Source organism: Tachypleus tridentatus, unplaced genomic scaffold (genome assembly GCF_004210375.1).
Source record: "Tachypleus tridentatus isolate NWPU-2018 unplaced genomic scaffold, ASM421037v1 Hic_cluster_2, whole genome shotgun sequence".
Classification (NCBI taxonomy): domain Eukaryota; kingdom Metazoa; phylum Arthropoda; class Merostomata; order Xiphosura; family Limulidae; genus Tachypleus; species Tachypleus tridentatus.
Window position 1 is genome coordinate 33,962,689 of NW_027467782.1, and position 14,693 is coordinate 33,977,381.

General features: G+C 33.9%; 1 protein-coding gene and 1 non-coding gene across 7 annotated transcripts in view; both read right to left on the reverse strand.

Moving 5' to 3' along the window:
• The window catches only part of LOC143243104 (serine/threonine-protein kinase atr-like), a 67,787-nt gene extending 53,570 nt beyond the window's left edge, over positions 1-14,217 (reverse strand). For 5 of the 6 annotated variants that reach the window (XM_076486846.1, XM_076486850.1, XM_076486849.1 and 2 more), the window contains exon 1: positions 185-324. The gene's annotated coding sequence lies outside the window, so the exon portion shown is untranslated. Of the gene's footprint in view, positions 1-184; positions 325-14,197 lie in introns of those variants that run through there. The other variant, XM_076486852.1, reaches the window with a different exon arrangement.
• Positions 7,956-8,029, reverse strand: TRNAT-UGU (transfer RNA threonine (anticodon UGU)). Its single transcript has one exon. It is a non-coding gene; the product is annotated as a tRNA-Thr (tRNA).
• Positions 14,218-14,693: the final 476 nt, after the last annotated feature.

Below are 14,693 nucleotides of genomic sequence, written 5' to 3' on the forward strand. Positions count from 1 at the left end.
AGTGCTTTCTCTTTTTCTTCACATCTCATTTGGTATCTTTAAAGCTTTAAAGAAATAATCAGTAATGTATACAAACTATAAGTTAAATTATCAATATCATTAGATAAAAAAATCATTCCTAGCTTTTGAGACTGCAGTTTTTATATATTCTATTTGCAATAAAAGTAAAACCTGAAACACATACTTGAACCAATTTTCTTCTTCCTCTCCACTCTTCTAAGAGTGGAGTTCAATCTACTGACTGAGGAGTAGCTTCCTTGAAATGAAGGGCAGAGACCTGTAAAAACTTAGACTGCTTTCTCCATATCTGTCAACATGTGTAGTCTGGAAGAAAAAACAAACACATACTCCCTAAAATCTTAACAAACTACATTTCAGTGTCTGACGAATACAGAAAAACTAGTATATATATATATAAAAAAAGTAAACTAACAAAAGAAAAACACAACTGAGATAGAGAATCATGTTAAATATCTTTCTAAACCATTTAAACATTTTTTAGCATGAAAAAGAAAACACAGCTGAAAGCAGCATAATAAAAAACATACTTCTAATTCACTGTTACTAAGATAAAAGAATAATATCTGATGATATGATGATACCCCCAAATATAATGTAACATTTCCATGCAACTAGACATGGAAACAATTACATGGATGGCTGGTTGATTTGGTGTTCTAGCAACCAGGCTATGTGCACCAAACATCTGGTTAAAAGTTAAAAGTAAAGTAAAATTATTAAAATTCATTAAAGGAAATTAAATTAAAATAAAACAAAACAAAGTTACATTTTTGAATTAAAAACACAAATAGCATTAAATCCAACTTTTACATCTAGTCTACAGCAGTAAGAAGAAAACTACAGTAATACAAGTTGTGAAGGACTTTTTATAGCATAATTATAATTATCATAACTTGCCAGAATGACCAACAGGTAGTTAAAAAGTAGCATTAGTCACCTGAAGTTGGTCTTTCCATTCCTGGTTTCAAGTTATTGGATGTTATGGCCATTTTCTAATTTTAGATCGAACTAGATGTACTTTGATTCTTAAAGTGAATCACATCAAAAAAATGTCTAATATATAAAGTAAAAAAAAACAAAAAACAAACTTAAATAGCATTAAAAAGATTAATAGACTTTAAACAACTAAAAACATTTCAAAGGTGGACAATGTCACCATTGCCAATAACAATATCTAACAAATAAACCTTGGGACAAAACATGTTTAAAATGGTGCCATAATTAAGTCGTAATGACACCGAAACAGTAAAATGTGGCTTAATGTAACAGACAATACATTGGTGCATCAGTCCCAGATAAAAGAAAACGATGAATTAAAAACTGTGACCAATGTGTAGTCTAGTTGGGACAATTTCCTCTTTCCATTTCTGGTCCTTAAGAAAGCAAGATAGCCAAAGTCCAATAGCACGTTTTATTTAGAAAAGCTTGTTTTCACGTTGCTCTCCCAAGTCGACTGCTAACTGGCATGAAGCTGAGCCTTGAATACAGGACCATAGTCCACGTATGGAACAGAAACAGCAGTGATAGAGCCAGAGCAGACAGATTTATCTGCAGTGTCACCAAGCTCGTTCCTGCAAATACCAATGTGGCCCAGTATCTAGAAACACTGAACAGAAGTAGATGTTAAAGAGAAATGGGCCAGTCGATTTTGAATATCAGTAAGAACTAAGATGAAACAATTCAAGGATCAGTAGAGAACTAAGAGTCAGTATAAATAGTACAATTTGAGTACTGCTTAGCTTCTGTGTGATACAGGACAAGAGAAATGACATACAGTTCAGCAGTGAACACAGAAACTGTAGAGAGGATTTTGTGCACAACCACCAAACCATGGCTGAGCCCACAGAGTCACCTGATTTTGAACCATCTGTATAAATAGGAATGGAAGGGTGGTTTGAAAGATGTTCTGCAAATAACATACAGTATTTCCAATCAGGAGTGTCTGCTTTTCTCAGATGACTTAAAGAAAGGTTACATCTTGGGACTGTAATAAGCCATGATAGGATGAGCTGACCAGTGGATACAGCAAATGTTATCCAAGGATAGACCCAATTCATCCAACTGTACTTGGATACAAAGGCCAAAAGGAGCAATGGCTGATTGTCTATTTTGCAAAAGCATGGCCCACTGAGGAAGGAAAACATAATCCCAGGTGGAATGTTATGGTAAGGACTGAAGTTTTGAAGCATACAGTAAAGACAGTTGCAAACGGCAGAGGTTAAAATTTCATGAGATTCTACGTATAAGCTATGAACAGGGGAAGTGCTGAAAGCCCTGGTGCAGAGCTGAAGTCCCTGATGATGATCTTGAAGGCCAAGGTGCTGGCAGAGCCATAGACCAGTGATCCATACTCTAGTTTTGATCAAGTAATAGCCTGATATATCTTTAGCAAAGAACATTGATCCACTTCCCAAGATGTGAAAGAGTGGACATGGAGGATGTTCAGTGCTCTTGTACATTTGACCTGTAGCTGCTTGATGTGTGTTATGAAGCTCAGCTTACAGTCAAAGATAAGCCCAAAGAACTTTGTTTCAGGGACCACAGTTAGCACAACTTCACCAATATTGAGTTCAGGATCAGGGTGAATACCCCATTGGTGGCAAAAGTGCATACAAACAGTTTTAGAGAGAGAGAATTAAAACTGTTTGCAGTGATCCACTTCAGAAAACAATTGAGGGCAGTTTGTAGCTGTCGCTCAATATACTGCATGTTTGATGATTGACATGAAATGTGAAAGTCATTGACATAGAGACCGTATGCAACAGTAAGAGGGAGTAGTTCAGTGATGGCATTAATCTTTATACTGAAAAATGTGTCACTCAAAACACAGCCCTGAAGAACTCCAAGTTCCTGTAGATAAAAACTGGAATGTGTTGAACCCACATGAACTTGGAATCACCTGTCCATTAAAAATTTTTTAATAAACATGGGTAAATGGCCAAGTAACCCATACATATGGAGGTCTCGCGAAATGCCATACCTCCATGTTGTGTCACAAGCCTTCTCAATATCAAAGAATATTGATACAAGATTTTGTCATTTGAGAAAAGCTTCTCTGATTAATGTTTCAGGTCGAATCAAGTGGTCCATGGTGGAGCACTGTCGTTAGACACACACTAGGTGGGCGAAAGGAGGTTATTTTCTTCAAGGAACCAAACAAGACGAGCTTTAACCATCCTCTCTAAGGTCTTACAGAGACATTTCATCAAAGCAATTGGATGGTAGTTTGAAGGAATCTTCGGATCCTTCCCAGGCTTAGAAAGATAGGAATATAGCTCAGTGCCAGGCATCAGGAAAACATTCTCCTGCCAGATCTGGTTGGAAACAATCAGAAAAACAGCAAGAGAAGCAGGAGAGAGATAGCACAGCATTTCATTGTGCACATCATCAGATCCAACCAGATGTACTGACAGACTGATGAAGAGCCAGTGTAAGAGGGACGATTATAGTCACAGAGACAATCAGCTCAAAGGAAAGAAGTGATTACTCTGCCCAACTGGTGATAAAAGATATGTTGATTGTGAACTTAATCCAAGAGTCCTTCTGGCTTTGACATATTACCCACCAAGCATGTGCATGGGCCTGTTGGAAAGTGATGCGATTCGAGAATGTGGGATACCTTGAAAAGTATCCCACGTCCATTTTGAGTCTTCTGTGCCATGTGGCAGGCAAGATTCCACCACAGATGATGATATTGTGGAAACATGTCAAGGCTTTAGGAATACTTTGAGCAGCTTTCTGTACAATACAGTCAGTTATTGCTGTCACACAGTCGTCTATTGATGATGGATGATGATGGCAGGATCAAGTTCTGTAAGAACAGTGAAAGAGAACAAGTTTGCTTGATCCTTTTTCCATTGGTGCACATGGGTTGGGTGGCATTGACCACAGCCAGTCTCTCTCAAAATTGTAGAAAAATTATCACTGCTGCATGGGTTATTGTCAACCCTCCACGAAAAGTGGGAGAATAGTGAAGGGGAGTAAATGGAGAGATCAAAAGCAGTAAAGAACTGACTAGATGCATGAAAATAAGTATAAGAACCACTATTGAAGAGAGAAAAGTTGTGATCAGAGAGCATACACTCTACAGAGTGACCCTCCCATCAATATCAGCACTTCCTCAGAGAGGACGATTTCCATTAAAGCCCCCAGCATTAAAATGGAGATGGCAACTGTTTAATGAGAGCATCAAGGTCTGATTGATCATAGGTCTCTCTAAGCAACAGGTAGAGAGAACAAACAGTGATGGTACGACACAAAAGAAACACAAATGGCTACAGCCTCCAAGGGTGTGTTGAGTAACAAAGACAGGGTAAGCACATGCTGATCAACCAACAGTGCTACCCCTCCATGCACTTGTCCATCACACAGCCTGTCATTTCTGTACAAAGAAAACTGCTGAAAGGTGATTGTATCAGCAAGTTTCAGAAAGATTTCCTGTAAGGAAAGACATACAGGATGGTAGAAAGAAATAAGTGTTTTGATGTCACCCAGATTAGAATGTAAACTTCAACAGTTCCATTGTATCAAGGTGGCTACTTTTATTTATGTGTAGGCATATTGGGTTGCAGACCATGTTTTATTTCTTTATTGTCTTTATTCGAGGGAGGTTTACCAACCTCAATGGATCCTACCCTGGGTTGATTGGGCAAGTCTTTGTTGTTAGAAGAGGATTCCAGTGACTTAGGGTGCAAACAAATGATCATTTTGCACCTTGGGAAAGGAGAAGAAAGTGTAACCAAAACCAAAGGAAGCAGATATTGGGGTTTGCTGAAATTAATGTTAGAGACAAAGATGGGTGTTGACATTGATTCATTAACTTTTTAACCATGGATGTCAGAAGACTTTCTGTTTGTTTTGAGAATGATTCTTTTGGAGGTACAGAGAGATCTGTCTGCACTCCCACTGTAGTAGTGGAATGAAGTGCATCAGCATAAGTCCAACATAAAGTGGTAGATAGCAATTTTCAAGCCTCAGGGCAAGTAATGTTTTGAATCGTCTTTAAACACTGTACCACCTTTTTATTCCTTCCAACCATTTAGGGCAAGAATAAAAGTAAGATGGGTGAGAGCCATTGCAAGTGATGCAACAAGGGTCTGTTTCATACTCATAGACACCATAATCCTTGCCACTGCAACGAGCACATGTCAAGGAACCAAGACATGACGTCTCCGAGTGATCAAATGGCTGACACTGGAACTATCCGAGAGGGTTTGGAATGTATGGCCGTACCTTGCAGTTAAAATAACCTGCCTTGTTGGTAGCAGGTGGATGCTGTGATGTAAATGTTAAAATGAGGACATTGATCGGCATCAAAATTCCATCTTTGGGAGTGGAGATACACCTTACTGAAGAAACTCCTTGTGGTGGGAGAAACCAGTGGGAATCTCTGACTCAGGATGTTCTTCAAATCCCTATCAACAATAACTTCTTGTTACGAATTCAGAGTTGAATGAGGCATAACCTCAATAGGTATATTGCCTTGGAATGTAAGAGGAATTCACTGTGCTCGAGATGTGGATATTTCTACCAATATGTCACAAGAGCGAATCCTTCTGACCAACTTTGGAGAGCCAGTGAGACCTTCTGGTCCCTTCTGAATGAAAAAGGGAGACATTTGCCCTAAAGGTTTGTCTGAAAGAAAATGATGTATAATTGTTAAGTTCGTTCCTTCAGCTGAAAGGAAGGTTAATAAAAGTTCATCCTTTTAATAGTTTACTACAACAATACACTATGGAAATTATTTCAAACTAAGCTTAGCATAAATTCCCACAGTATATTTCCACAATAGTCCATTGGTTTCTGAATTTATTGATGTTGAACTGGCAGCAAACAATTGAGTCAATACAGAAGAGATGCAATTTATCTGATCATTGAATTTAATAATTCATTTTCTAAGATTGTCATTTTTCATTATTTATTTCATTTGTATCTTTCTATACCTTTGACCTCTTCAATTTTGCCATAAGAGCCTTTCCATACTATTTCAAGATTATTGTTTTACTCTTTCTGTACATCTCCAGTAGTTTCATACGCTTTACTTTCAATTACATTTATTCTTATATTTAATTCTTCTTTAAGTGTTACGTTTTTGTTTGTTTTTTCATTTTTCTGTTAAATGCCTGTTAAATTCATAACTCTTGATTCTGATTTATTTTTAATTTGTTATCGGTTTACTTTTTGTTTAATCATCTCCAGTAATATTCTTGCTTCTTGGTCTAGCTGTCATACCAACTTCTTGAAACGGGATGTGTTGTTTTCATCATGTGGACTCGTGATGATTCGTAATCTTTCGATCGTTATATTACCGAAAGTTCTAGAAAATGAAGGACTAATCTAAATAGCGTGCCCTCAAGCTAGTACCTAAATTCAAACGTCTGAAATGTAACTTACAACAATATGCCAGTTATCGTGTCAATAATTTGCATCGAAATAATCAGCCAGGAATGTTAGAAATTTGAAGTCTTCCTATCACTGAAATTGATAGGTCATATTTCTGAAACTTGTTAACTTTTAATCCATCAAATTAAAATATTATTGGTAATTATGTTTAAAACATAGTTTAATGTCACATTCAGAGATTGATCATTTGCTTGTAAATTTTCTGTTTGCTTTCCGTTACCCTTTCAGTTTTAACTTTAAGAAACCCTCATATTTGTAGCAATTTTTTAGTCGTTATTAAACTTCTGTCTTTACATATGATTACTCGCCCTATTAATTTATTCACACTGTAGTTTGAATGTCAGATCTGCACAATGTGATGAAACCCAACTTCTTAAACACAGCGTATCGGTCGGACGTCCTTACATATTTGAAGTTCTCTTAATCTCTGGATATTTCCCTCCGTTTTGGTTTGTAATCAAATTAGTTCTTGTTTTTCTCAAACTTGTTAGAAATCGCAAAACTGGAGTAGCATTTGAAATTCTAACGAAACTTATAATGTTCATAAGCAGTGTTATGAGTTAAGATGTTCAGTCGTGGATACATTTTACAGGGATAAATTTGTTCGGTGGAAATACACTGAAATGTTAAAATTGTTCCCAAGACATAAAAAATATTTCAAGACGACGCTTGGAAAACGAAGAGCAGACGATTATTAGAAGTTCAGAATACAACTGTGGTAACTCATGCAACAGCGGAAGCGAATTACGTATAGATACTATTACGATAAAATAGTGAAAAATAGCTCGGTTTATCAAATGAATTCTAAAACAATTGAATTGGACTAATTGAACCTTTGATAACAAGAAGAGAACTGTGTAGTATTTAAGATACCACTATGATCTCAATCGTGTAAATAATTTTACATTTGTTTCAAATATGTATATTCTTCCAAAAAACAAGTGGGGTGAATGCTATTCATTTAATGTTGAATTTATCGCCAACAAGCCACAGAACTACTATAGAAGAATCTTTAGCCTAACACACCCATTATTTACATTACTATATATACCACTAAAAGTAATTTCTGACATAATATATTATATAATATTAATCACTTGTAATTTATAATTAGTCAAAACACCAAGGCCTGTGCAGTTTATTAAGGTAAACAATTTATCTTGTCATGCAATTGGTTGCCTACTCACAACTAAGAATATTTTAAAGATGAAAAAATTTTAAACATTTATATCCGTTATTTACGAGCTGAAGAACATCTAACATTTTCTTCCTAGACACAAAAGTTGATTACAAAGTAATTGGTATTACTCAAGAAATAAGTTATAGTACTGAGTTTAGTAAGACCAAAGTATGAAAATTTTTGAAATATTTTAAACAAATTGTCTTTCACTAATTTCTTTATTTGAAAATTCATCTGGCTTCTTCTTGTGGGTATGTTGAATTTTTAAATACATAGAAGGGTCGGGTGCACAAGACCTATTACTTAAATGTTAGGCAGGTAACTACCTCATTCTTCTGTAATGTTTCTTCCATAGCCCCAATGAGGATCCAACTCACAACCGCTGGTTTACAAGACCAGTGCTCTAACCACTGAGCTATGGAGGCCAGGTTTATTTCAAAAGCCTATTTTGATTTGTTTTGAATTTCGCACAAAGCTACACGAGAGCTATCTGCGCTAGCCGCCACCACCAACTCTTAAGCTACTCTTTGACCAACGAATAATGGAATTGACCATCACGTTATAACGCCCCACGGCTGAAAAGGTGAGCACGTTTGGTGCGACGGGGTTCGAAACCGCGACCCTCAGATTACGAGTTGAACGCTTTAACCCACCTGGCCATGCCGGGCCCAAAAGCCTGGAGCGTAACATAAACACAGTTTGATATGATACATCCATTTATTACTTTGCATTATAGTTTCACAGCTCACGTAATAATTGGCTAAGAACAATAGAAATGTTAGGACACGAGCTAGTTTTATTATAAATTGCGTTATTAAAATAAAGATCATAAGTTTTGAGGGGAAGTCATGTGAGCAAGATTTTTATATATGTATAGCTTTGTTTTAATTACAAAACAAATTTATATTGTTAGTAGTGATTGATGTTATTGTAATGGCTGTAAGTTAAAACCTTTTATTTTATATAATGACAGATTTATCCCCTTATTTAATTCGTGTATTTTGTAGGTTCATAGCAATTAAAAGTTGAGTATATTTCATTAACACGATTTTGGAGTCTCGTCGCTGTTACAATCCATACTGTTACACTTGGTTATGCTGTGTCTGAGAACTGTGCAGCTTGATGGACATGCATTCAACGTAGTTTCCACTGAAAAATGTCCCATGTATGCTTTCCATAAGCTATATAGTCTATGATAATGGTAGTTTTCACCTGCTCGTTTCAATATTTCAGTTACATAGAAATCCATAAACACTGCATCCAATGACTTGACTGTGTGTATGTATACTCATGTTGAATAGCTTGAATACACATTATACTCTCCATCCCCACTTGATGTATGCAATTACTAAACATAAAGTGTGAATAGAAGTTTTATCTTAAGAAGCCATATCCTGTTAGCCTTTTTTATGTAAAAGCCAATATTTCTGTATGGTATAAAAGATACAACACCTGGCTAGGTACCATTTATAAAGTTTTCTATGATTACTATTCTTTTCCATGACCGTGTCATGAAAGCAGTGTATGCACACGTGATATGTATCGCTTTTTCAGATGGAGAAAATTCTTTATTATGTTGTATATTGTTCCTTGGGCACATGGACAATTTTTTTCACTGGCTATATATTCATGCATTCTGATTGGTTACAAGATTCCTCACTTTACTTACTGTGGTTTGAGCATGACTTGTTGCACGTCTTTATCTGGATGTTCTTGGCACCTCAAATTATCCATATTCATTTACTTCCTACGCTAATTAAGTATGAGGGATAATCTAAGTCCCCAGTCTGTTTGTTTTGAATTTCACACAAAGCTATATGAGGGTTATCTACACTAGCTGTCCCTAATTTAGTGTAAGATTACAGGGAAGGCAGCTAGTTATCACCATGCACTGCCAACTCTTAGGCTACTCTTTTACCAACAAATTGTAGGATTGACCATCACATTATAATGCTCCTATTCCTGAAAGAGTAAGAATGTAAGTAAGTAAGGGATTCAAACTAATGACCTTCAGATTGCATGTCAATCACCCTATCCACCTGGCCATGCCAGGTCTAGTCCTCACTCTGAACATATCATTATGATCTAAGTCTATGAATAAATGTGAGGGTCTATAACATGTGATTCATAACAGTTATCAATTTTCAATAGCATAATACTCTCTATGAAAGCCTTTATATCTCTGCACTATAATTAAAAATATATATCTTAAATCAATCTAACTATAGGATTTTATTATTTTTTTATTAAAATTGCTATTGTTAAACAGAATATAAAATTATGCCAAATATTGTTGGTAAGATTTTTTTTGTTTTATGAGAATTTGAATGGTGTGTTCATTTAGATTCTCATTTGAAGACTACTATTTTTGTAGAATGACACATTTGGTTCAGATTTCAGTTTAATGTACATGTTACTAGTTATTTTCTCTTTTGATTAGGACTTCAGAGTCATAAGATGAGGATTCATTATTCCTTTTTTTTTTTTCAGTGACAGCAGACTCATTTACCATGATAGTCTCATTGCCATCTTATGATTATTGATAACAAACACAATGTAAACCTACTGCTGCTTTTATCCAGTCATACATCTTCAAATGAAAAACAAGTCACCATTTACTGTGCTTTACATACACAGTCAATCTTCCTTTTTATTAGTGTTTCATTCACAGGTTTCCATATCTACTACTTTTTTTATTTTACGTCTGCTCTCTGGGACTCAAGAGTTAAACATTTACAACCCGGTTACATAATAATAAAAAACGATATCTGTGTAGCAACAGAAAAACAATGGATTCTTAACATTTCTATTTTCCTTCCTACCTTACTCATAACTTCTTATAATTTAATACTGTAAATATTTAATCTCTGTCGTATCACAATATCATAATTCTTGTTATTAATACATAAACATCCATTTGTAAGTCTTTGTTTCTTTTAGTAAAAAAGTACTTTTGCATAGCACCTTCATATCTATTCTTTTCCATATTATTTTCAAAGCTTTTGGTTTCTTTCACACTGCTTTTTAAAACAATGTCCACGAGTTTATAAACCATTCAATGTATTATGTATTACAGTAGTTCCCTCATTGATTACAATGTTTAATGTAATTGACAGATGAGTGTTAGATATCCAGATTCTTTTATTACCTAGTTTCCTATGTGTAGAGAATCTATAAACAGTGTATCTTCACATGGTTGATAATAAAATGCAACTTTCTAGGATTAGGTTTTATCTTTGCCTTGGTTCTTCAAGAGCCCTGAAGCTAAAGGACTAAGCTGATGCCAGGAAGTACTTAAGCCTATTTTATAAAAAGGTTGGAGAAATACAAGTTGAATACCTTTAGCAACAGTGACATAATGAACATTTTCTGATTACAAGTACATAGCACATACATAGATATATATATTTATTTATTTAAACACATGGAGAAGTACAAAATAAAATGACAAACTATGAAAGGGCAAACAAATTCAGCATCACATCCTGTGAATGACAATAAACCTTAAAGTATTCAGTAAAAAACACACAAATAAGAGAAATAATGACAGTTAAAAATATAATATCAGAAAAATCTGTGGTGATGGTGCCCAAAAGGCACTGAAGATATCTCATTTTTCAAATACCTTATTAAGTCTACAATGTCCCAGGTTTTGACTACCATTCACCATCTGCTAACTGTGGGCATGCTAATGAACCTCCAAAGTAATTACCATTCATTTAAAAATTCCAAAGTTGCACTACATACTCTTTTATGGACACAGTATGCTGAAATGCAATAAATACTTAAACATTCTACAAGAAACAATAATTACTATTTCTTTATTAACAGTATACTAAAATACATTTAACTGATTTTTTAGTTTTAGATCAGGTTTTGTAAAATGATATTACATAACTAAAATATGGTTTTAATTATGCTTTTAATAATAATACTTTAGCATTAGAAGAATTATAAACACTGCATTCTTTATCTAGTCCCTTAGGATTTCAAAGGATTAGAAGAGTGTAATAATAGTGTTCAACCAACCATGCTTGCTTTGTTTTGAATTTCATGCAAAGCTAATCAGGAACAATCTGCTCTAGTTGTCTCTAATTTAGTAGTGGAAGATGGAAGGTACTACTCAACATCTCCCACTGCCAATACCCTTTTAACAACAAGCAGTGGGATTAAGTGTAACATTATAACAACCCACAGCTGAAAGGACCAGCTGAGATACAGTGGTCAGAATAGTATTTACAGGTCATTTGTTATAATGTGTATGACTTTTACAACTTTTAGATAATTATATTTGTCATAAGATAATAGTATGCGACCTATATTATATATTTACACTACAACTCTTAATATAGCCCCTTATGAATTTTCAAGGATTAGAAGAGTGTATAATAAAAATAATATTCAAACTACACTATATTTTTATATCACTTGCAAATGATACATTTCACTGAATCCAGCAATCTAACAATGTTTTATTACAAGTGTAATTAATTATAATCATGCTTCCCTTATTTGTAAACAACAAATAAGAATATAAGTTTACTTAACATCAATATTAAAACCTCTTTTGTGATTTTAATAACTATTGTGTTGTTAATAATAACAAAAATAAATTGAGATACCAAAACAAGACCAATTATTCTACCAATATTGCCAATCTTCATTTGTTAGGCATCATACTAACCTGAATATTTTAAATTCACATTGTGTTATCCTCATGGTTTTGTTTCTGTAAATAATTTAAATTTAATGCAAAAACTTCTGCCAGTTTATCTACAAGATAAATAAATGCTCTGCATCAATCAACTGCTCATTATCTGGACTTAGACAAACAATAAAGTACAAAGTAGTTTTGATAAAAAATCACATATAATATTTGGTCTTCTGTCACTCATCAGTTAAAAGGGTGGAAACTATACTTTAATGTGTGTGCACTTTCTTATAGCAAAACCACATTTGGCTGTCTACTGTGTCAACTGAGGGGAATTGAACCCTTGATTTTAGCATTGTAAATCCAAAGACTTACTGTTTCCTACCAGTTTGCTATACTTCAATTTGTAATAATAATTGTTTTTCCTTTGAGAACGTTTCTCTTTCAATTCATAGACTTATTATAATGGATTTCAATATAAACATATTTTAAGTTATATAAACTCTTCATAATGATATAACAGTTTATGAAATATACAGTTTTCTAGTCACATTTCTTTGGACTATTTTAAATGGTATATTTTTACAGAGGCATTCCAAGTCAAAACATTATCACTTGTTTTTATCCTATTAAATAATCATAAAACCATGAAATCAAAAGTCATGAATGGATAGACAAACATCACATGACTATGCTAATCCCAGTTTGCCTGACTTGTGTTTAATATAGTTAATTCTTTTGTAACTTGAACTAATTTGGTAACTTTGAAGAATCATGTTTGAGTGATTATATTCTATTTTATTAAACAGTAACATAGTTTTATTTCTTTTCAATATTTGCAATATAATTATATAAGTTTGAGAAATATAAGGTATTTATTATGAGTGGTTGTTGGGTGAATGCATTGCACTTCAACTGTATTCTATATAAGAAAGTTAAATGGTGCTAATTCTTGCAATTCTAAAATAAAAGGTTCCTACCAAGGAGAGGTTACACACAGTTGGCCATGGACAGTGAATTGTTAAAACCTATGACACTGAGTGCTTAAACAGTGAGGCTTTTACCCCTTATCCAGCTGCTTCTTATATTAAGTTTTCACCTGTATTTAAAAGATAACTGGAAAGATGAGATATTCCCAATGTTTCTTGAGTACTATTATAACAGTTATATTTTTCTGAGTTAGAAATTTTGCAGTGTTCTGCTACTGGTATCATTTCTTTGATATGATAAATTTTAATGACCATTGTCAAGCCAAGTATGTATATTCAATTACCCTTAATCTATTAGGTAAATCTATGAACCCATTTCTTAATTTGAATTTTTTTTAATAATATACTACATGTGAAAAAAATTAAATGTACCATTATTGAACTGCTATCACATATTCATTTCCTAGCATTAAATTACATGTATCTCACCATAAACAGTTCCATAATTTATCAAGTTAGTGAACTATACAAATGTTATAATGAAATAAATGTTCTCATCTTTTGACTCTGAAGAAAAAAAATGTTATAAATACAATCAGCAAATACAGGCACCCTACCAAGTCCCTACTAGTTACACAGAACTCACAGTTATCAACCACAACTCAGAACAGAGAACTTTCTTGGCTCATGGTTTCACCCTTGAAACCACCACCATGAAAGGTAGATAGGATCAAAAGGTTAGTAGCCAAGATTCAATAGACAAAATAAAAAAAAAGAGACATAGAACTTTCAACAGATGTACTCTTACAACTATAAACAATTGAAAATTGAATATATGTGAAGAATTGTAGAAAATGCTTTTACAATTTTGTTTTAAAAACGTATAACCTTAAACTTGGCAGTTATAAAATTATAATAAAATAACACTTCCTTGAGTTTTAAAATATAAGACAAACACCATTCCATTTGCAATGGAATTGTTATTATTGATGAGGTATATAGTAAGACACTCACTTCATCAGCTTGGTCAGGAGGCTATAGGTTATCTCTTCTAAAGATACTGACTGTTCAACTGTAGATTTGTTTTTACAATTTTTTTGAAATTATGATGATGTTCCACATTAATACTGAAGACCATATTTCCCATAAAGACCATGCTTTATTTGCCACTTAACAATTGCTCATCTCAATGTTTCCATTATATAAGGCTTCTTTGTTTAACAGCCATTTCAACTGGTGTTCCATTTTCCCTCACACAGCCTTTCATAAATTGACAAACAGCTTTAGTCTGTGTCATCCACTCATGTAATTAGATTTAAAAAAAAAGTCACAAAAATCCATTGTAATTGTATCAGTGGGATATAATGATATGTAGTCAAATGGAATCATTATGCTTCCATCTTCTTCTGCTGTTCTTAATAACACAGATACTGGGTTTTCATGGTATGGCTGGAAGTTTGTGAATTTTCATTATTATCCTGTTCCCAGTACAGGGCTATGGTGTTTATTG